The following is a 23,224-nucleotide window of genomic DNA, read 5'->3' on the forward strand; positions in this document are numbered from 1 at the left end:
TACGACATTTTATTAAACAACGAATGTATGAAGTGTGATGAACCATAATTTCCACTTTTTTTTAACAACCAACAGAGTTTTATAGCCCAAAACAAAAAGAAAAATTGATATAAAGCCAACCAATCTCAATAGGCTTTATTGCATCTCACCATCACGTTTAGACCCTTTGTTTCATCCAACAAATACAAAACGTTAAATATTTTCATTTGCAAGTTATTGCATTTGCAAAGAACAAATAATACATAAGTTGAAATATTGTAACTCACAATCCACAACTAACAAAAAATAATGAGTTCTATCAAACTGAAGAGAAATAGGCATGCAACAATCCGGGTCTAATGCTTCCCACATCTGGTTGATTAGAGCAAAATGAGACCCACAATTCATTCACTTGAAACTGTAAAGTCTAACACCAATACAAGCTTCAACCAGTTTGACCCGTTTCAGTTTTACCCAAGTTGTTGAACCTATCCGCTTCGACCGGTTGGATTTGAATCATAACCCAGATAAAATCATTTTTATGTAAATGGGCTGAAACAGAACACTGGCCTGACCTGCAGTCACCTGCGGACACAACATCATCCAAGAAAACACGGTCAAGTGCATGGATCAAATATCTATCATTCACACAACCATAAATATAATATGCAAATGTTTTGAACCTATTTAATTATGGTTTAGTTTATCTGTACTTGATAGCAACCTTAATATCATCATCTGAAGAAGGTTCTCGAGCCTTGAAGTAAGATCAACCACCTAAACATCAACAGTAGGTACACGAAAGGCCATCCCTGCAACTATAGCCGATAAGTGATTCAGATTATCAAATGAAACAATAAAATTAAAGATTGGTCAACTCCAATTGCAGGAATTCATAAAAGGGTAAACAAATGAAAAAAAAATATGAAGTCAAACCACCTGATAGAATTTGGGAGATGAAAAACCACGATTTGGACCGGAGAAGCTGCAGCCATGGGTGATAAGCTTAAGCTCCTCTTTTTGTGATTGATAAGCTGTAGCCATGGGTGACTACCACAACCTCACCATATTTGCGATTTAGGGTTTCAGTTGAAGAAGATGAAAGAATGGTGAGAGAAAACTTAGAGGAGGGAATTCGTATTTCCAAAGGGTGATACTATACACACCCCCCCTATTTACTAATTACACCCCCCTCTATAAAAACATCACATCCATCAATCCATCCATCAATCCTTTGCTTTTTGTTTTTAGTGTTTTTTGTCTTTTTGTTGTCTTTTTATTATATTTTAGTGTCTTTTTGTTATTATTATTATTATTTACTATTAGTAATGAATTATTATTATTATTATTATTATTATTATTATTATTATTATTATTATTATTATAACCTATAAAATTTTTTAAAATTTTAGGCCCCGATGTATATAAAAAAATTCGGTTCATATCGGGTTGGGTTGGGTCGGGTCATGTAATCAAGCTAAAATTTATATAATCAACAAAAACACGTCAAACGTCGTTACAAACATATTTAGAAAGTCACCCTATTGGTTATACTTTTTGAAATATATTCAAAACATCATTTCATTAAATCTTAATGCGTATTAGCTTATTTTTTCAAATAAAAGTACATCTTCATAAGAGAATTTCCTACATAAGAAAAACAAAAAAGAGCGACAAAAATATATCAAATAATAACGTGAAAAAATAAATTAATAAAATATTATATTATCTAAACCAAATTCAATATATAATTATGATACCTCTTGCATTCCGGTAAAACTCTTAAAAATTACATCAGAAATCTTCTCTTTTAACTTTTATTACAGATTTGCCGAGTTCAAGGGGTGCGATTACAAAATTTCAAGAGGAGCTTCGGTAGTAGCCTTCGCTCTCTACAATCAAGGCATAGTTTATTTACGAACCATAAAGAGCAGGATTACACTCAAGAACCTGCAAGGCATAGTTCATTTACGAACTATCAAGAGCAGGATTACACTCAAGAGCCTACAAGGCATAGTTCATTTACGAACTATCAAGAGCAGGATTACACTCAAGAGCCTTGGAGACATAGTTCATTCGGGTATCTAGAGACTGATGATTATGTTGGTTACATCAGTCCAGACGTGAACTATCAAGTGCCTGGTGAAACAAGTCCGTTCATAAATCAAGATATTTACGAAAAAAAACCATTCAAGGACGATCCTGGTGAACCAAGTCCGTTCATGACACAAGATACAGACGGACAAGGTTTTTTTACCAACCTTTTAAACACACCGGGATATGATTTCATGGGGTTGAACCAAGATATTGTCGGACAAAGTTCTTTCGCCAACTCTACAAGTGCGCCAGGCTATGACTTCATGGGGTTGAACCAAGATCAAGCATCACAGGTGATACACAACTATATTCATCTAATTCCAAAAATCTTCCATGCGTATGTTACACGCATACATAACGTGTTAGGTGATGGAAATTGTGGGTTTCGGGCGAAAGCTTCTGCTCTCGGGTACGGTGAAGATGAATGGTTATTCATCCGGAGATCACTGATGGAAGAGTTACTCGAGTTTAGAAATAAGTACACTAAGGCTTTCTTAGGCTCATTCAAAGATGTGTTCACGTCCTTGGCTTGGTCAGGATCGGGGTTTGCACCTGAAAAACACTGGATGATTATGCCAGAGGCAGGATTCTTGATTGCGAACAAGTTTAATGTGATCGTTCATTTTTTATCTCAAGAAAAAAGAAACAGTTCTACTTGTTTTTCGCTTTGGAGAGGCCCTCACGAGTATTGAGGGCGATTACAATGTTTATATCTACCCAATTACTCATTCAGTAGTGTCAAGTCTGACTGAGGGTCATATTACCCATTGGCTAACTCTTCGTCCAATGGTAACGTTACTCACATTTTGTATACAAAACCCCAACATACCGGCAGTAATTGTAGAATTACAAAGACTCAATCACTGCTAAATTGCATTATAAAAAGGTTAAGGTTTTGTAAAAACTGTTAACAAAAAGGAGATTACTCACTTTGCTGTCTTAGGTTATTCTTTAGGGTTTCCTGGTGAATATCTATAATTACACAAATGCACGTGTGTTAGTATAATAACCCATTTTAACATTAGTAATACCCTCCCCGAGACGGCATTCCAACGACTACGTCGGGCAGAACCACGACAGCCGTTACGGAACCCTAGATCAATCGGGCAGCGTATCTAATACGTCTCCAGGGGTTATAATACTTACATCGTAGCAGAACCTCGCTATTTTAGGGGGTATAATGCCCGCGTATAATTACTTCCTACAGAAATTGTGATTTGAGATTGAGAATGTGAGCGACGAAAAACGTAGACTGATGGCTTTCTTATATAGGACTGAAAACTGGTCCTCTCGCGGCCCACGTGGGATATGGGCAGGGCTTACGCGGCCCGCATTGACTCCAGTCAACTGCGTAGCTTGGCCCGGTCATCGTATAGCTTCGTCGTGTGTTGGGCCACGTGGCGGCCCAGGGCTGCGCCACATTCCAGATCGCTCACGGCCCGCATGAACTTAAACGAATACGTACGCGGCCCGCATGAACTTAAGATTTCAGCGGAGTCCATTTACCTATTAATGCGGCCCGCCTTAGGTTGAGGTGAGGCCCTACGCGGCCCGCCTCAGCTTACTTTTTAGGGTTTTTATTTTATTTTATATATTATATTCTAATTTGGGCTCGGTTTTTACATACGGGTACATATAAAGACATATTGATATATTTAAAGATATATTAGGGTGTCAGAAATATTATGAGGATGTCGGTTTTACCGAGGGTTGTTATAATAGATTAAACCTCGGTATGTAAATTATTAAATGATAATAATTTTGTAAAAAAGTACTTATTTTTATATAGCTTTTGTTACAGTAATAAATATAATTTGATAAATTATAACAATAAAAACTAATAATAAATACTATATCATAAAAATAATAATAATAATAATAATAATAATAATAATAATAATAATAATAATAATAATAATAATAATAACTAATTAATAAACAAATACAAACAAATACTAAATAACTAATAATTAAATAAACGAATAAAAAAAAAGACAATAAAAAGACAAAACAAAAACCAAATGATTGATGGATGTGATGTTTTTGATAGGGGGGTGTAATTAGTAAATAGGGGGGGTGGGAATAGAATGAGCCTTTCAAATTAGGGTGTACGGGGTGTATTTCGGGGACCCCTTCGGGGATGTGTTTCACCGGTCGGGGAGTACACCGCCATTGATGCGGTGAGTAGAGAGAGGAGGGAGGGTAGGTGGCGGCTCACCGATAAGAGGGGAGGAGAGAGAGAGGAGAGAGGAGAGAGGGGACCAATCACAGCTTTTCTTTATTTTATTTTATTTTTTTTTTAAAAAAACCAATTCACCTAATAGGGGAGTGGCGCCATCAAATGGGGGTGTTAGGGGAGTTTAAGAGGGGAGTTGACGTGACACACGGGGATTGGTTTGGCGTAAGAGAGGGCACTCACCTATTAGGTGTGCACCCCCTTCACCCTTAGAGAAGCATGAGAGAGAACTCAGAGTAGATACTGAAATTTCAAAATTTAAAATTAGCAAAACATGGAGCCAAAAGCAAAATATGAAGTCAATTGACTAGGAACATGCTTTTGAAATTTGAAATGAAATGATCCGTATTTGTTTGTTAATTTGTTAATTTAGATAAATAGAAACATGAAATTATGACATAAGCTGGTACATAGGCAGAGCATTGTTGGAGTGGTCATGTGATTGACACATAAGCATGTGATTGACTTTAGGTTTTATAAAAAAAAAAAGAAAAATATGAGAAAATTACACATAGGATTCAATTAGAGAGGGGGCTTGATATGGTGACACATGGGATAGAAAAGTTTTCCTTTATTATATAGGAAGATAAGTTATAAAAAAACTCATAGACCCAACATACCATACTATTACTACTATTTCATCCTACTTTGTTTGTAACTAATGGCCTAAAGCTATTGTTCAATGATAGAAGACTGAAGTTCGACACATTAATGTGAAAACGAATTAATCCTATTTGTGACCAAAATAGTATACTATAAGTTTTTTTTTTTAATTCTCTTAGTAAGCCCTTAAAATTTTTAACTTTATGAGTAGTTTCTCTGAAATAACATTTTGCTACGATTTAATGTAATTATTTTTATTTTAAAACAAGACTATTAGAAACTGAAGGTGTCAAATTTTCCGTTATGATGTGAATTTACGTAATATGAATTATTTTCAATCCTTGTTTAGACTCAAGTGCAAGAGCCCTGTGAATGGAAAAACGCTCACCAACACCTCCATCTTTTCCATTTATTCAATTAAATATTTACATATCATCCTATTTTGTTTTAATTGTTTTAATTTACTTTACATTTAATTATTATTTTAATAAAGTTGTTAATTAAACTACAATACACTTTAATGACTTAGTTAGTGAGAGCATTACCGACAACGTGACACTCACTTTTTTACTCACCAACTATTACCACTACACATAATCATAAAACACAATGAATCAGTTAGTACTTAATAAGTAGTGGTCCATGGCAGTATACCCTAGTGGCATCTTGATGGTGAAATAAGGCGTAGTGACCATTAGGTCATGAGTTCGATTCCCATATTGGGGTTTTTCTCATATTTATTGGGTTTTTTTCTGAGTTGGTGTATATGTACGCTGGTGACACGATGATACTCCAGTCGTTCGTCAGTGATCTAAATTTGCCGTTCATAAAACAAAACTTAGTAAGTAGTGATGAAAAGAAAACGAGGGTTTCTATTAAGGAAAAACAAATGATGACTACAAAGGTAATTAATAAAATTCCAAGTCTTTCTATGATGTTAAAAACAGAAGGAAAATTATGATAAGTTACCTTCAAGTTCGAGTATAAAAACTGTTTAAAATATATCAGTATAAGTGTTTAGTTTTAGACATTAAATAGTAAAATAATGTTTTTATAAATGGTCTGTAATATAATATTTTATAACCTTTTTATGGAAGCAACAAAAGGAACAACCCAAGAAACATGTGACTTCACCAAAACAACGAATTAAATGCATGCCCTTGTTTGGGTAATTGGTAGAATGGGAAAGCTCTGACTGACTGCATAAAACTTGGATAAAGTGGAGGCAAACAAAAGCGTTTGCAGCCTTTATTTGTTGCATAGGAAGTAGATATATCATACTATATCTATATACGCCTATTGTGGCCGTTAAAAAAAAAAAAAAAAAAAAAAACTGTTGTGAAAGTTACTCTTTAATCAACTAAAAGAATAATAATAGATAAGTTGCGTCTTTCAAGCATGGACGCGTCTTTGAAAGTTTTTCGGGAGCTGAAGTGTCCGACGTCTGGAATGGGTCTTTCAAGCACGAGATGCGTCTTTTAAGGTCTCTCCCATGCGTCTTTCACGTCACGTGACCATTTTTTATTGGGTTGTAGGGATGCGTCTTTGAAGGTCTTTTCTATGCGTCTGGGACTTCTCTCATGTGTCTTTCACGCCACGTGTCCATTTTTTATTGGGTTTCAGTGATGTCGCTCCAAAGACGCATCCCGTGCTTGAAAGACGCATAAGGTGGCTAGTTTTGAAGAAGGGTGTGGTCAATGGTTGGTTTTTTTGTTTTCCCTAAAAAAATATGTAAGTTATCAACATACGTCTCTCGTGGACCGGTCTCATGGCCAACATTAGAGAAGTACATCACATGTCTCAAAGTAAATTACGTGTCATTAACGTTTAATCCCAGACTCCCGCAATGAATTTCCACCTCCTTACCACTGAAAGCACTACCACTTATACAACTTTAAAAAGATAACACACTTTTTATTAACCTTTTTCATGTTAAACACGGTTTCATAAGTTCTTATAAGGTCAAATAAAATTTAACTAAATAATTATTATTTTAAGTTAAACCTTAAAACTAAAAATTTTACATATTTGGGTTAACTTTGTACAATAGTAACCAAGTTTCAAGAGTGTTCTAATTAGGTTACTCATAATTTTTTTTTGTTCCAATTAGGTTATTCAAGTTTCATTTGATGTTTCAATCATAGATATTTTACCTAAATAGAATGTCATCCATCCTACTTGGCATTTATTTAGGTTTTTTTATTTAAAAAATTTGTTGACATGACACATAAATGCCAAATGGGTTGTAAAAAAATGCGAAATAGATTTAAATTTTTTTTTAAAAAATTGTAGAAAAGTTAAAAAAATGCGAAAAAAATAAAAAAAATGTGATTTTTATTTTTCAAAATCTCTAAAAAGTTATCAAAATTTTTATAAAAGAAGATGTCAGTAAATTTTTAATAAAAGAAAGTACTAATTACTCCTACACCAAAAGCATTTAAATTATAGTCATAGAAGAAGATAAACAACTAACAATAAAATGCAATATAGGACTATTACCTGCTATTCAGGTAAAATATCTAGCATTAGAACACCAAAATAAAGTAGAATGATCTAATTGGAACAATAAATTTTATTAGTTACCTAATTTGAATACTCTTAAAACTTTATTACTATTCTGTGGCATATTCTCATTTTTAAAAGACACTCTTTGAATGTATAATGCACTAGTGGAGGGTTCAAATGAGAAGAATTTTTTTGTAAGAAGAAAAAAGAAGAAGTTTCAACCAATAAGAATGCTTCATTTTACTTCATTTAATATTTGTCTTTAATTTTAATATAAGGGTATATTGGTAAACTTACAAAAATCATTAATTTGTATTCTTCCCCTTTAATAACTAACTAAATTAAATTTGTAACTCCTTTACAAAATATATATTTTTTTCCAAATTAAAAAAAACAACTTAATTTAAAGTGTAGAATAAATTACTAATTGTGTAGGATAAATTACGAGTTGTGTAGGATATATTTCGAGGTGTGTAGGATAAATTTCGACTGTGTAGGATAAAATTCTATAATGTGTAGGGTATATGTAGGAAAATTTTGATATGTGTAGGTTTTGTAGATTATATGTAGGATAATTAGTGATTAGTTGACTAATTAATTAAAGAGTTAAAAATTAATGATATGAGTTATAAATGAAATAGTATTTTACTAATATGCCCTTTCTTCTTTTTCTTCTCACATTAAATTTCTTCTCAAATGAACCTTCCCCTAATGCACTATGCAATAAAGAGTGCGTTTAACTTATTTACACTATTTGTTTTACCTCATTTTACACGGTGTATATACGTGTCTAACACATTTACATGATGCAAGTATCCAATATTTAATGGGTTTTGATTATGCATCACATAGTGCATTTACGCCATGAAACTTACACACGTATATGTGTCATCTTCTCATGATTTCCTACGCTTAAAAAAAGTTTGTACAAATGCTCACAACTTTGTTATTAGTTCGAAACATCCACCCTTCTCATACCATTTTATGCATAACCGGAATGTCATTTATAATATTCGGCCCCTTGTACCAAGCAAACCAAAGTTGTTCCATGAGTTATTGAGTTTACGACTTTATTATTGTTGGTTATGTGAGGGTCTCCAAATAAGTCAACCCATTTAAACACATAGTCAATGGGTAGGGGCGATGCTTTGAAGGGGCCGGGAGGGGCGTCCGATCTCCCGAACTTTTCCGCCAGTAATGTTATATATATGTAGTTTTTGGATAGAAATTTTTGGGTATATATGTTTTCGACCTCCGATTCTATAGAAATTTTTGGGTATATACGTTTTCGACCCCCCGTAAAAAAATTCAAGCTTCACCACTGCCAATGGGGTGTTCCATTTTTTAGGTTTGATACATTTGTTACCAAATAAAAAATCACAAGTAAAGTGTCAAAAATGTGTATATGATATATTAGGCCAAACATTTTAATGACACGAGGCAACTCATTTAGACGAACGATGTGGAATTTGCGTGCCACTATATAACTTTTTTCAAACAACACAAATTTAATATATTAAACCGGCTGGGAAGCTAGAAGCTAGAAGCAGTACAAACATGCAGGATTAGAAAGAGAACCACCGTATGAACTAACGATGCGTTTTCGAACATGCATCAGCTAAAATCAGGACGAAAATAAATAACAACACTTTATATTTGTTTTGGAGACCCTCACATAACCAATAATAATAAGGGTGTACGGTGTGGGCGGCAAAGTGGGTTTGCCGAGCGGGAATACCGACGCCGACCCCCTTTACCGATCGGCGAAGTTTGATGAGCGGTAAAGCATTACCGATGCGGGGAAGTTGTTTGTGAGAGATGATTGGCAGCTTTTGATTTATATGTTTTTTTTATAATAGTTTACCTAATCCAAGTGTCTAACCATTGTCAACACTTTTCAACATAGTTTAAACTCTTAATGTTGAATGACATGATACACTCTCATTGGTTGATTTTGAAGTTTACCACTTTCAAGTGTTTAACCACTCTCTATCCCTAAGTAACAACACTTTATATTTGTTTTTTATTAAATAAATATTTTTTGAGTCATTTATTTTGATAATAGAAAAGATGGTGTGATATTGCTTTACAACTTTTCCCATACAAATATACAATATATTTTCATCACATATTCAAAATTAAGTTTTCCATATTAGACCACACGGTGTGGAGGGGCTTGAAGAGACAGTGTGTGGAGCCAAGGGCGGACATAACAAGGGGTAATCCCGGTTGCCCATTGACGCTCCAACGCTAGTGTAAATTTTAGAAATTTTAATGTAATGTTTTTTCGATTTCAATACCCCTTTAGAATTTTGTTAATATGAGGATCCGCTTGGGGATTTTAAGATTACATACCACTAAATAATAATTCGGAATACAATAGTTTCACTTAGGTGCTGTTTGGCAACTTCTAAATGGTTAAGTGCTGAACCAATAAGAAGTTTGCAACCATTTAGTGTTGAACAAGTAAGAGGTCTAAACCATTAAGATGTAATATAATGCTTAACCAATCATAGTCAAGTAAGAGGTCTAAACCATTAAGATGTAATATAATGCTTAACCAATCATAGTCAAATGTCTAATAAATTCATATTAGAGGTTTTAACCATTAAGACTCAGTATAATGGTTAACCATTCAAAGACAAATGTCTAAACTATTCAGACATCTGCTCATAAAAACCATTAAGTGCTAAACCAATAAAATGTCTGAATCATTAAAAGTATCAAGAGGTAAAGAAACAACCCTTAAGGGTGCACGGGGCACTAGCGGGGAGGGGTTTCGGTGACCCCATTCCCCGATCGGGAACACCGCCGCCATCACCGCGGGGACCCAAATCGGGGAGGGGAATCGGGGTTGGTTCACCGCTTGAATGTGCACATGGATCAAGGAACGGTCATCTTCAAACGGTCAAATTTAAAAAAAAAAATCAATTTTTAAACAAATATAAATAATCAACTTCACTAATTTTTTACAACACCCACCACTCTCAAACTTTTACCACACCCACCACTCTCAAACTTTTATACTCTCAAACCGAGCAACGGAGAACCAACCCCGCGAAGCCAAGAAAAAAACTAAGGGACGGGGCTCGCAACCGTCTCGTGGTGGTTCGAGCGGTGCAAGTGCACAACCACAACCCCCTTTCGGGTATACTTCACAACCCCCGTTTTTTTTCAACAACCTTCACACCTCTCTTTTTACAACACCCAACCACCCAACCTTCAACCCAATTTCGGCTATTTTCAAAATTTGTTATCAATGGATCCTCCTCAATCCCCCGCCTTCGACCCGTATGGTTTTCGTTCCCCTCAAGTTCCATCTACACGAGGAAATGTTGAACGTCCTCTACCTATTTACGACGACGAGGACGAGTAGGTAGTGCCCGAAACTCAAAATTTGGGCGACGATGAAGATGACACCGGCGACGATGAATATAATGTGGATGAAGACGCCGGCAACGAAGATGATGATGCTCGGGATAAAAAGGGAAAAATGGAGAGCCAAAAATGGACAAAGGTCCAAGAAGAGGCGTTGGCGAGGGCGTGGGTACATTGCTCTACCAACAAAAAGAAGGGCAATCAACAAAACCGCGATAGTTTTTGGCGTAAGATTTTAGATCATTTTAACGCCACCGTTGGTGGAAGTAACCGGACCGTGCATCAAGTACGGTCTAAATGGGGCCCGATGATGACGAAAATAAACTTTTTCAACGGCCTATACCAACAAGCGGTAAAAATTATATTTTTTAACGTTGTATATTTTTTAATTTTCTTTACTAAGTTCATATTTTTTTTAACACTTATTATTTTATAATATGTAGGATCGCACACGAGGAAGCGGGTGTAGCGATCTCAACGTGATGAAAATCGCTTTAAAGGAATTTAAAGATAAATATCCGAACGGTTTTCAATATGTCGAGGCATGGGAGGTCGTTCCAAAACACGACAAATGGGCCCAAGTCCCATTGTTGGGTGAGGAAGGGGAAGGTTCGGCACAAAAAAGAAAGCCCGTTGACGTGGACCCTTCCATACCCGATATGAACGAAGACCCCTCGCCACAAAGAACACAACGGCGAGACAAGCGTCAAGCGACATCGTCCGAGGGAAGCTCGGCCGAGTTGGCGGCATAATTCAAAGAGTACACCGCCATGAAAGAAGCGAAGCACGCGATGGAATTGGAGGCGATTGAATTGAGGAAGAAAAGAGAGTCGGAGGCTCGCGAGCTCATATCGGAACAACGCGAGACGATGAAAAACTACAATTACGATCGAGATATGAAAACATTCCTCAAGCCGCACGACGATGCTCCGCCGGAAATGTTGCCGTGCAATTTCTAAAATTTTTATTTTCTAGTTTGAATGTAATTTTTAGTTTCTAGTTTGAATGTAATTTTTATTTTTTAGTTGAATGTAATTTTTATTATCTAGTTTGAATGTAATTTTTATTTTTATTTTCTACTTTGAAATGTCTTTTATTAAATTTTATTTAATTTTTATTAATATTTTTTTAATTTATAAACATGCATAATTTTACAACAAATAAAAAAAAACAATAAAAAAATAAAAAAGCATGTCCCCTAAGAGGGGAGTGCCGCCATCAAATTGGGGTGTGAGAGAAGTTTAAGAGGGGAGTTGACGTGACATAACATGATTGGGTGTGCGTAAGAGAGGAGACTCGCCCCTCTCACCCTAAGACCACCCGTAGTGGTTTAGAAAAATAATGCCCCCACCATGGGGCATTATCCGACACGTGTCATCCCAGTCAGCATGAGACATTATTTCAAAAGTAGCGTAGTGGGACATTATTCCAATAACGCCCCTTCCAATTAGAAAAAAGAAACAAAAGGGTCATGTGATATTTCGGTCCCTGTGCATGTTTAAAAAATAAAAGAAACTACTTGGAAGCCTCCCATTGGCTAGTCAACCCCCACCATGTGCATCTTAAGCATTTTAATTAAAACGCCAACTTCAATTTTTTGCGAAAATAACGCCCGGTAACGCCGGGTGTAGTGGGGGGAGGGGCGTTTTGGGGCGTTTTTTTTTTTCAATTTTTTTTAAAAAATTACGCCTTACTACGGGTGGTCTAATCAGTGCAAGTGCAAGAGAATTATGTTAGTGACAAATATAATAAAAATACAACGGTTTCACTTAATGGGCGCAAGAGAATTATGTTATTGACAAATATAAAAAGAAATATGAAAAACTCATACACAAACAAAATAGTTCAAACGATTTTATTATAACCATATCATTTTCCTTACTTTTTAAAAAGATAACTTTAAATTTATATTCCAGTATTATTATGGGTTTCATGATATGGTAACGCAAGTTTCCCAGTGTTAATCAAATACAAATAGATTTAACATGTTAAATATACTAGTAAATAGCAAGGTTAGAGAACTCGCTAGTCGCTAGTCGGCCGGTGAAGTGGGGACTAGCGACTACTCGGGATTACTCGGGATTAATCAGGATTAATCGGATTGGGTTTTTTATATGTAATTTTCAGTTTTATGTATAAATATATACATTTTTATAGGTAAATATTTTAAGTAGCTAGGTTTTAAATCTTACTCAACTCATTTATTTAAGTATACATGATTAATTGTTGGAATTCAAATGATTTGGTTGGAAACTGACCGAATTTAGAGGTTTTGGCCGGAATATACAGGTTTTTTGCTGGAATCGTCAACTTTTGGCTGGCCTAGTCGGACCTAGTCGTGCCTAGTCGGACCTAGTCGGTTAATGGACCGATTTAAGAAAAATTACTCAGTAACTGGACGACTAGCGATTAATCGCCGACTAATCGTCGCCTAGTCGCGATTTTTACAACACTGGTAAATAGAATGATTATTGTTACTTTAATTTATTTGTTGTAGTGTAATTACCCTAGTTAAAAACTGTAGATTAATAATAATTATACTAGTAAAAACTGTTGAACCGTCTTTCACTGGAAGTCATCGTATTTTTCTTTAAGGTTTTTTTTTTTTTTAAATAACATGTGTTACATATATTAGTTGTATTATGTAGAGAAATTAAAGAACTTTATAATGTTCCTCGACCAATAATTTCAGGTTTTGTCACTGTTTAATGGGGTCGAGACACCATTTTAGTCAAAATTTTAAACTTTATATTTTTCAATCAAACACCCTCTAAGTCTAACTATTATTATCCTGATAAACCAAAACCCTCTAAATATTTTAAAACAATAAATCAAATTCAATGAATAAAAGTTTAATCACTATCTCATATTCATTATTGATCTCTGGCTATCCAATCAAGAAATTCAAATATTGAATTCCATGGTTAATCATAGCTTGATGATTTATAAATATTACCAAGGAGGAATGTTTATAAGCTCCTCTTAAAATATTTAAATACATAACTATGAGTAGAGAATGAACCATTTTTTTTTCTTTAGTTCATATATATTTCACGTTGTAAAGAAAATAGAAAAAGTAACAATTCTTATTAAAATTATTTTTAAATTATAATTTTCCCAACCTTTTTATAAAAGTTATATACACCGTAACTAGGGTTGTAAAATACAAACAAGACCATATTCATGTTCATTCATTAAGGATATAATGTGTTCACGAACGATTTATGAGCACTTACCGAACCGGATTTTATGTTCGTGTTCGTTCATTAAGGAAAGTGATGTGTCCACAAACGCTTCACAAATACAAACGAACACAGGTAAAATCGGCGAAGACGACGGGTACTAGAGGTGGATGGTGAGAGGGAGCGACGCTAGACCTTGAAGCCCCAATCACTAAACAATGGTCGATAGTATTTTTTTATGTGAATAATGAGAAGGAAAATGGATCGATAAATAAACAAGGTGGAGAGAGGGTTTCGTATTTTATTTGTTTGGGTAATGACATAAATAAAAATTAAATAATATAAAAAGTTCAGATAAAATGAATAATGCTAAAAAAACTTTAATGAACAACATAAACAAATGAACATGAACGAATGTTCAAGAACATATTAACGAATGTTTACGAGCGAGACATCTGTTCATGTTCGTTCATTTAACTAACTGAACGAAATATCTTGTTCATGTTTGTTCACTAATTATACAAACAAACGTAAATGAACTTTCAGTCAACACAATTCACGAACTGTTCGTTGAACGTTTAATTCATTTACGGTCCTGATCGTAATTACTTTATAAATTATTGTTTTCTATACCAAGTGATAACTAAAACTTAAAAAGTTAGAGATAAGAAAGCAACAATGAATTTGTGTACTTATTGCATTACTTGTAATTCATACAACATCTGTGTAAATATATAGCCTTCTTATTCCTCTCTTCAGTCTATTCTTTGGCTAGACGGTGTAGGCTAGCGTCTTCAGCCAACTCAACTAGGTGGCGCCTCTAACACCACCCCGCCTCAGCCATAAGGGTCGTCATCCTTGGCCTCTGCCAAAGACATGGAGGGTCTGAGAGGGAGAGAAGGAAGGGGCCCACTTGTATCATCTAATCAGATTTGTCTTTTAATATTTTTTTAATATAGTTAAAAGAGCCTTTAAAGAGACGTTATCTCATACCGTGCAAGTTAGCATTAAAACTCATCGCTTATGGTGCACATACATGACATGATAAAGCCCCTAAAAGCTTTATCTCAACCCGCCCAGTCTTACATGTACTAACACTGTACAAAAGCGTTTAGTACAATCCTTATGGTTCACTACTTATCAAATAACTTTAAATATATTATTATATACTAAGAGTAGGGATCCTGCGGAAAGTGTGTTTTTCCTAGAAAGTCTAGGAAGCGATCTGGGCCATCCAATGGGTGTGTTTAATGGTTAAGATGAAGTCAATGGCAATCTTGTAATTTTTTAGTTTATTTAATTCATTGTTTTAAAAGACTAGGGGCGATTTTGTCAATATATCGTGTTTTAAATCAATTAGATAACCGTCAGTCAAACCCAGTCCCTAATTTCACGCGATTTTCCCTCTCTCTCTCCAAACCCATCTTCGAAACCCCAATCCCTACAAAAATTAACTACAATCATGGAAGAAGATAACTTTAGAAAGGATGGAGAGCACCAGATCAAATTAAAACACTTCTCCATCTCCACCATCTCCGAGTTCATCATCACCATTCAAATACTGTTCGTATCATCTTCGTTTTCTTGACGATGTGTTTTAACAGCAAGCAAATTAATACATTTGTGTTTTAGTAGCAAACAGATTCATAGAGTTGTGTTTTAGCATTCAGATTCATACAGTTGTGTTTTAACAGCAAGCAGATTCATATAGTTGTGTTTTAGCATTCAGATTTTTGTGTTTTAACAGTAAGCAAATTCATACAGTTGTGTTTTAACAGCAAGCAAATTCATACAGTTGTGTTTTAACATCAAGCAGATTCATACAGTTGTGTTTTAACAGCAAGCAGATTCATACAGTTGTGTTTTAGCATTCAAATTCATACAGTTGTGTTTTAACAGCAAATATATTCATACAGTTGTGTTTTAGCATTCAGATTCATACAGTTGTGTTTTAGCATTCAAATTCATACAGTTGTGTTTTAACAGCAAGTATATTCATACAGTTGTGTTTTAGCATTCAGATTCATACAGTTGTGTTTTAACAGCAAGCAGATTCATACAGTTGTGTTTTAGCATTCAGATTCATACAATTGTTCTTTAACAGCAAGCAGATTCATACAGTTGTGTTTTAGCATTCAGATTCATACAGTTGTGTTTTAACAGCAAGTAAATTCATACGCTGTGTTTTACCATCCATGCTGGTAATGCTGGAGGATTTCTTGACGCTATGTTTTAACAACAAGCAGATTACAAAACAGTAATCTGCCAATTACAAAACCACCTTTATATTATGGGATCTATAAAAAATTGACTTTAGCCCTGTAAACTGTTAAAACACAGCACCAAGAACATGCTGATAATTTCCAGTAATCTTCTGAACAATGGAATATGTGATTGGTTTAGATTTCGAAAACAAATTATTCAGAAAATCATGGAGAAAAACGGTTACAAAATATGGATATGGATAGTTAGTTAATGAAGATAAATTTCAAAAATAAAAATAGAATGTGAAAGTACACAATTGCCCTTCTAGTTAAAAATCTTCAATGTCACATGTCGCATTCTAATTGTTTTCTAGACTTTCTAGGAAAAACTCACTTTCTACCCAACTCCTACCCTATATACTAAACTAGTCTAAGTTCCCGTGTAATACACGGGTGGCTAAACAACAAAAAAATTATACTTTAATACGTAAATACTTTATTACATCCTGATGATATTGAGCTATAAGAGAGTAACTGAGTGCTTCTCTTTGACATCCTAAAGTTATGTATATTGATCGTAAACATAATTTTTCCATAGATATAAAATAAATAATGATCCAATCTCGAATTAGTGTTGAAGGCCTTCCACATTACATAAGCAATGATTCCCCTAAGAGTAGAAACAAAAAGGCCCCAACATTGTATCTAGTTGAAATATCCGATGATCGGAGTTGTGTTTGCGTGTCAACCCAACCCGACTCATCCCATACCATAAAAAAAAAAAATCAAGGAAGCCTATTTACAAAGAAAACCTCAAATTAAATTATTTTGAAAGAAATAAAGGTTCAAGTACTATAAATTAAATTATTTAGAAGTGTTGACTTAATTTTTAAATGAAAAAAAAAGTTTGAGTATTCTATTTGCAAATGATGCAATGAAAGTGTGTTTTGATCGGTCAACTCTGTCTTTCCTTCCATCTTTCGCCCAACTGCTACTGTCACATAGGTTGCTCCCCACAGTTTGCCTTTGAAGAACTCTTCAACATACCCACAAATTCTTCCAATCCCCAATTGAGTCACAAGTCCACTCCACCAAGGACCGAACCAGATGACATTGTAAGTGCATATCGTTAAACCTTTAATTTTATTATTATAGCTTTAGCACTTTCATCTCACCATTTTTCTAAAAAAAATAATATGTGTACAATCTAAATTGAACATACATAGAAAGAGGGTGATATCTTTAGGAATACAAAGATAAGCATGTAGGGAGTTAGAAATACTGTTGCCATTTCCTATGTCTTTTTGAAGTAGAGGTTTCCTGATCACAATCATGAACGTCTAAATGAGAGGATGAGTTAGGATTCAATTTAAGACGCAAAAATTGACGGATGTGTGAATTTGTCTCGGTGACTATCCACATTCAGATGCGTGTGAATGTGCAGTTACATGTGAACAAACTTTTTTTGGAGCTAGACCAGATTGTTGCATACGTCTTTCAAAAGTGGACATTTCGTAATAAGGCGAAGTGTCTATGCAAGTAAAAGGATGTGTGCAAGGCTAAACACTATTAGTACAGGTGCACTTCATAAAAGCAAAATGATTAAGGGGGCACTTGATATTATATTCATTTGAAAAAAAGAAATACATTTCACGACAATACATACATTTTGAGTTAAATAAAAAAAAAACCCATCACTTGCAAAATGCGATAGAGTAAACCCACTATTTGAGCAACATGGTAGAGATAATTGTTGTAACTTAACTTTATGTATAAATATTTTCACAAATTTGAACACTTATAAGTTAAAAAGTCTTTATTATTTTTTTACTCAAATATCTTTCTTAGATAGTTTTAGTTAATAATTAATTTACAAACTTTTCCAATTGTTTTGTTAGAATCATACATAGTTTATAATTGGACAAAATCATCCACATGAAGGTCCGATGGAAGGGGTCCGTACCAATTATCTACCTTTTCTTTTCAAAACACTTGCAAAACCCTTGATTTTTAAGACTTCCCGAGCTCTTTCGACCTCCCACAATACCTCGGTAGCTCCAACAATGCCAAATCTACCATTAATCACCTGAAACTGTTACAAACTCAGCTCCAACTGCACCCTATGGGATCTCTTATGGGTCCCTAATAATACAAAGAAACAAAAAGTCCATTTAATTGAAGGTAAAAAAGAATTCTTAACAGATGGTTAAGAGTCTTCAAACGGATTTTACCTGACTTCAAAAACAATGATTGGCTTAAGCATAGGCATACCTATCTCCACACATAGACTTCTAAGGTTTCTATTCTTGGCAAACCATAAACTGCTTCAATGAAGAAAACAATTTTGAACATTTATTTTTAAGATCATGGCGTTAGTCTACAATCTACACAAGTACAAAAATTCAGCAAAAAAATACATGTACATGAAACTAAATTAATTAGAATTACCATTGAGCAAAGTCTCAGGAGATTCAGTAAACACTCAACACTTTTCATCTTTATCATCACCAAGGCAACATATCAATCTACTGCCACCAACACGGTATCCCCTATTTACAATCCTAATCATTTCGCATAATTTCTCCAAACAAAGAAGTTTAACATCAGTTATTCTACATCTGAGCCAACCTCATTGCATCCTCTTTCTTAGATGTGACCTGAAATAGAAACCCGAATAATAACTAATTATAATAGAGTGCTTCAAAGGTTTTTACTCTTTGAAAACACACATCCAAACACCCTTTTCTGTGCATATCATTGATTTGCACAGAAAACTCATGTACTTAGAACCAAATGCAGCATAAAGAAGTCAATTAAATAGAAAACAAAAACCTTAGAGAAGCGTGAACAACTTTATCCAATTGAACAACTAATTACCTCAATTCCATTACCTGAATTGATAGAATCAATTCTTCATATTAAGTTAATAGGTTGTTAGATTTAAAAACTGCATATATAAATCTCATCTGTTCATAATCATTTACCAATATGTAGATAAAATCTTTTAAAATATGGACATAATCTTTGAAATGAAAGAAACGATTAAGGCAAAAACATGAATACTGAAAAAAATCACAAGTCATTAAAGAGTTCTTTATACCCCACTGTTCTTGAATTCAAGCAAGACACGTCCCCAAGTTACATTTTAATACCCAAGTGTCTTCTTGCTAGAGTAACTTGTGACGAAAGAGAACTTACATGCAGTGGCTGCATACTAACAGGTTAACACGTCATAGCAAACTCAATGACATAAAAGCTCAGTTGCCCCGCTAGTAGACTAAAAAATATCACCTATGTTTGAATTACAATTGATCATCATATCTTTTACTCTTGGTTTTTTCTTTGTACAGTAATTAAGAACCCAGTTCTTGTTTTGATCATTTAGCTATCTAGTTTTTCTTTTTTAAAAAAAAAACATATATATCCACATGTCTATGTACAAAAACTGACAAATATGCCTAAACACATAAGGAAAATGTTAGGTGACGGGTCAAACATGTTAGGCTGATCTAAAACATATAAACGAAAGAACAAATGTAGCTAGTAAAATCCCACTCATCGCAAAGCTAGTAGCAGAGTCTGGGAAGGGTGGGATGAGGGGGAACTTACCTCTATACCAGGGGATAGAGAGGCTGCTCCCACGGACCCCAGCTTCAAAAACCTTTTTTTACGTGAACAATATCTAATGTAAAACAACATTCTATAAACAATTAGTGTGATTTGATAATCTAACTTTTGGAATGAAAAAGGATTTAGCAAGTTTTATGTTTTAAAAAAAAATCTTTGGAAGACTTTTGACTGATTGACATATTCATTTCCTTATCTATATATTTTACCCAAATCAACCCAGGTAGTAGTAAATGGAGTGTTAAATGAACTACCTGAAGACCAAGATAAGCAATAGTACTTCCCTTAATAGATATGTTTCACATCAAGATCGATGAACCATGACCCAACACTCAAACCATCATCAGCATACGCACGAAGTATTGACCTAGCAAGCAGAGGATTAGACAACTAAAGTCAGCTAATTGTAATCACTTATCATAGAAAGATCACAATAAATGACACAAAAACAGGCATATTAAAAAAAAATTATAACTTGTTTATTGAGATAAACTGATCCAAGGCTCGAGATATAGCAAATATTTCCCCGGAAGCATGTCGAAATTATACGTGGGTAGAAACAGATGCAACTTAATCAGTAAAGTATACACACACACGTGAACATTGCAGTCTAATATGCAAAGCATCACCGCCAGTCCACCACACTACTGCAGTGATAATACATTGTTGAGAACTTACGACTTTTTATCCCAAATTTCCACAACTCGATTAATACCATTTATCATTCCTGCAAAATATCAGAGGAGAACAACTAATGAAATTAAACTTTTGGATAAAAGTATCAATACAAACAATAATAGAAAAAAATTTCTTTAACTAACACACGGTTTGGAGAAAACACCACCAGATTTCGTACACCCAATATAGGCCGGAGGTGTGTTCACATGAAGCATATGTACAGACCTGGCGAGCGAAGATAAAACAAAGCAACAATGACAACAAAGCGCTCAAAACGCTAAGAAGCCAGCTTCAAAGAAATGGGTCAATTAAAGTAATGCTCAACGAAGAAAGGTAATTTAGAACTAAAGAAGTAAAGATCATACTTGATACCAAAGACCATCAAGTGCTTTTTCCCTTATAATCCTTTAAGTTGGCCATGAACTCGAACATACACTCCTTCCCTAAATACAAACAACGTTAAGATTCTAACCAAACAACATCAACCCAACTTAAACATCGATTCACAAATTAATAAAAAAAACTGTAACATACATAATCGGTTCCATCTCCTTTATGTCAACAGGCTCATTAACCCTAAAACATCAAACCAAAACAAAATCACGTCATAAAACCACATAAATAAGCCTCTGCCACAATCGTATCTTGCATGTGACTCTCAACTGAATCAGAAGGGCACAAAACAACACTAACACCAAGTCTTATTTTAATTAATGTAAATCGAACGTGGACCCCTTTTTTGCAGATAAACTATAACTTCAACGAATCAAAATCTTTGACATATTGGATCAAAAGAATGAATTTTAAATAACTTCTGTGAAAAAAATGGACTAATTCACTACACATGCCGGTAAAATCAAACCTGCCATCAAAGGTCAGATAAGCAAACTATAATGGAAAACAGAAAGTTCAATGATCATGATTCAGCACGTGACCATAAGAAACCGAAACCCGAATTATCACGAAGTGGTGGTGGCGGCTCAATATCTGCTATATTGATCTGATCCATTGATTTGGAGAGGTCAACAAAAGAGAATGGTATGCTACACACCAAATGTTTCATTAAATAAAAAAATATTAGCTAAGAGAAACACATATAAGATTTTAACCTTGAATCATCATCCAGCAAGGATGAGCTTCTGACAGCATTGTTTGAATCTTCCGTCATCAGCACCCTCATTTTGGAAATTACCTGTCAACAGAATACAAACCGCACCGTTTACATCTATTAAGTATCCTTACAGGCTCAGCTCCATGTCTTTAATTCACAGGTGGCAAGTGCTTTAGTTCTAACAGGAACAATGGGTCAGACAGATTCAAAGTTGCCCAAAGTTTAATGTTAATGCGAAAAAAGAGTAAAATCTTATTGCGCCACTATCCAATACATCTGTAGCACCCCAGTTTTTCATTAAAAATGTTAGAAAGTGAACAAAAGGTGTTTCATGGTCAACCAACCTGATCCGGTTTGACTCATTAACCAACCCGCCTGTTTTGACGCCTTTAATATCTTGATACAGAAATGAGATTTAAAAATGGGTGTGCTTTTTTTTTAACAAAAATATTTAAATGATAAATACATCTGGATGAAGACTATGTGTGCCATATTTGTCATCCCAATACATACTACTGATTCTGTAGATCTGTTGTATGCTAAGAACCTGCAGGCGAAACGGTATTACCATCAGTTTAATATTGAATTAATGATTCTCTAATAATATATGGGAACTGAAACTTACTGGGCACACATCATAAATTATTTAATCCAGTGTCTTCTTTAACAGAGAATAAAATAAATTAGGTTAATGTCATTCATAGACCAAGAATCAACAATAAGAAAGTATTTATACATTTTTCATCACTATAAGAAAGTTACCTGAAGGAACACCTTTATAACTAATCCAGAACCGTAATCCTGCATCAAGCCGTCTGCAACACCACAGCCTTTTAAGGCGGAACCCTAAAACCGCAACCGAAGTTACACACTACAATCTAACAACAAATTAGAGTAACCTGCATTTCTTAGTTACTCGAACAACGCTACTTCACTCCAGCAAACCGAATAAATCTGAACACTCATGAACTTGTATATCCATCTTCAACTTAATCCGCTTGGGAGATGACTCGACTCTACTCATAAGCAGCAAAAATACAGACCAATGAGATTCTAATTCTACTTCCTAACAAATATCGATTCGTACCTGAGAAAATTGAAACAAAAAAATGTCAGAAAGGTAACATTCAAGATTAATGAAATAGGAAGTAACGGACGATTATAACAGAAATCAAACAATACAGATGAATGAACCCTAACTAACATTAGACTATTAAAGAAATCAAACGAATGAAATAACAAAAAAGAATGAAACAACATCAAATAATTGAAGAAAACCCTAACGAATCAAAGCATAGAATAATCGATTATAATATCATCGATTAAAACCCTAACTATAATCATCATCAATCAATAACCCAAAAAAACATAAACAATCTTGAAAGAATACTAATAAATATTACTATTGACCATCAAATAACATTCAAGATTTAAGAAATCATAAGTCATCAAACGATTATAACAGAAATCAATTTTCCTTCCATTGATTGAGAGAATTGAATAGGTTACCAAAATTGAAGAAGCGTATGTAGGAAGAAGGAGAATGGCGCCCAAATTTACAATTATCTGGCCAAAGAGAGCTGCCACATCATGGTCAAATGGTCAACCTTTATTTTGCTTTAGT

The 23,224-nt window shown here is 34.4% G+C and overlaps 1 long non-coding RNA gene across 1 annotated transcript; it reads right to left on the minus strand.

Moving 5' to 3' along the window:
• Nucleotides 1–18,052: 18,052 nt before the first annotated feature.
• LOC110902321 lies at nt 18,053–18,921 on the minus strand. The gene is made up of 3 exons (XR_002571060.2): nt 18,633–18,921; nt 18,416–18,505; nt 18,053–18,326 (listed from the first exon to the last, which is right to left on the minus strand). It is a non-coding gene; the product is annotated as an uncharacterized LOC110902321 (long non-coding RNA).
• Between the last annotated feature and the right edge of the window lie 4,303 nt (nt 18,922–23,224).

Source organism: Helianthus annuus, chromosome 2 (assembly GCF_002127325.2).
Source record: "Helianthus annuus cultivar XRQ/B chromosome 2, HanXRQr2.0-SUNRISE, whole genome shotgun sequence".
NCBI lineage: Eukaryota > Viridiplantae > Streptophyta > Magnoliopsida > Asterales > Asteraceae > Helianthus > Helianthus annuus.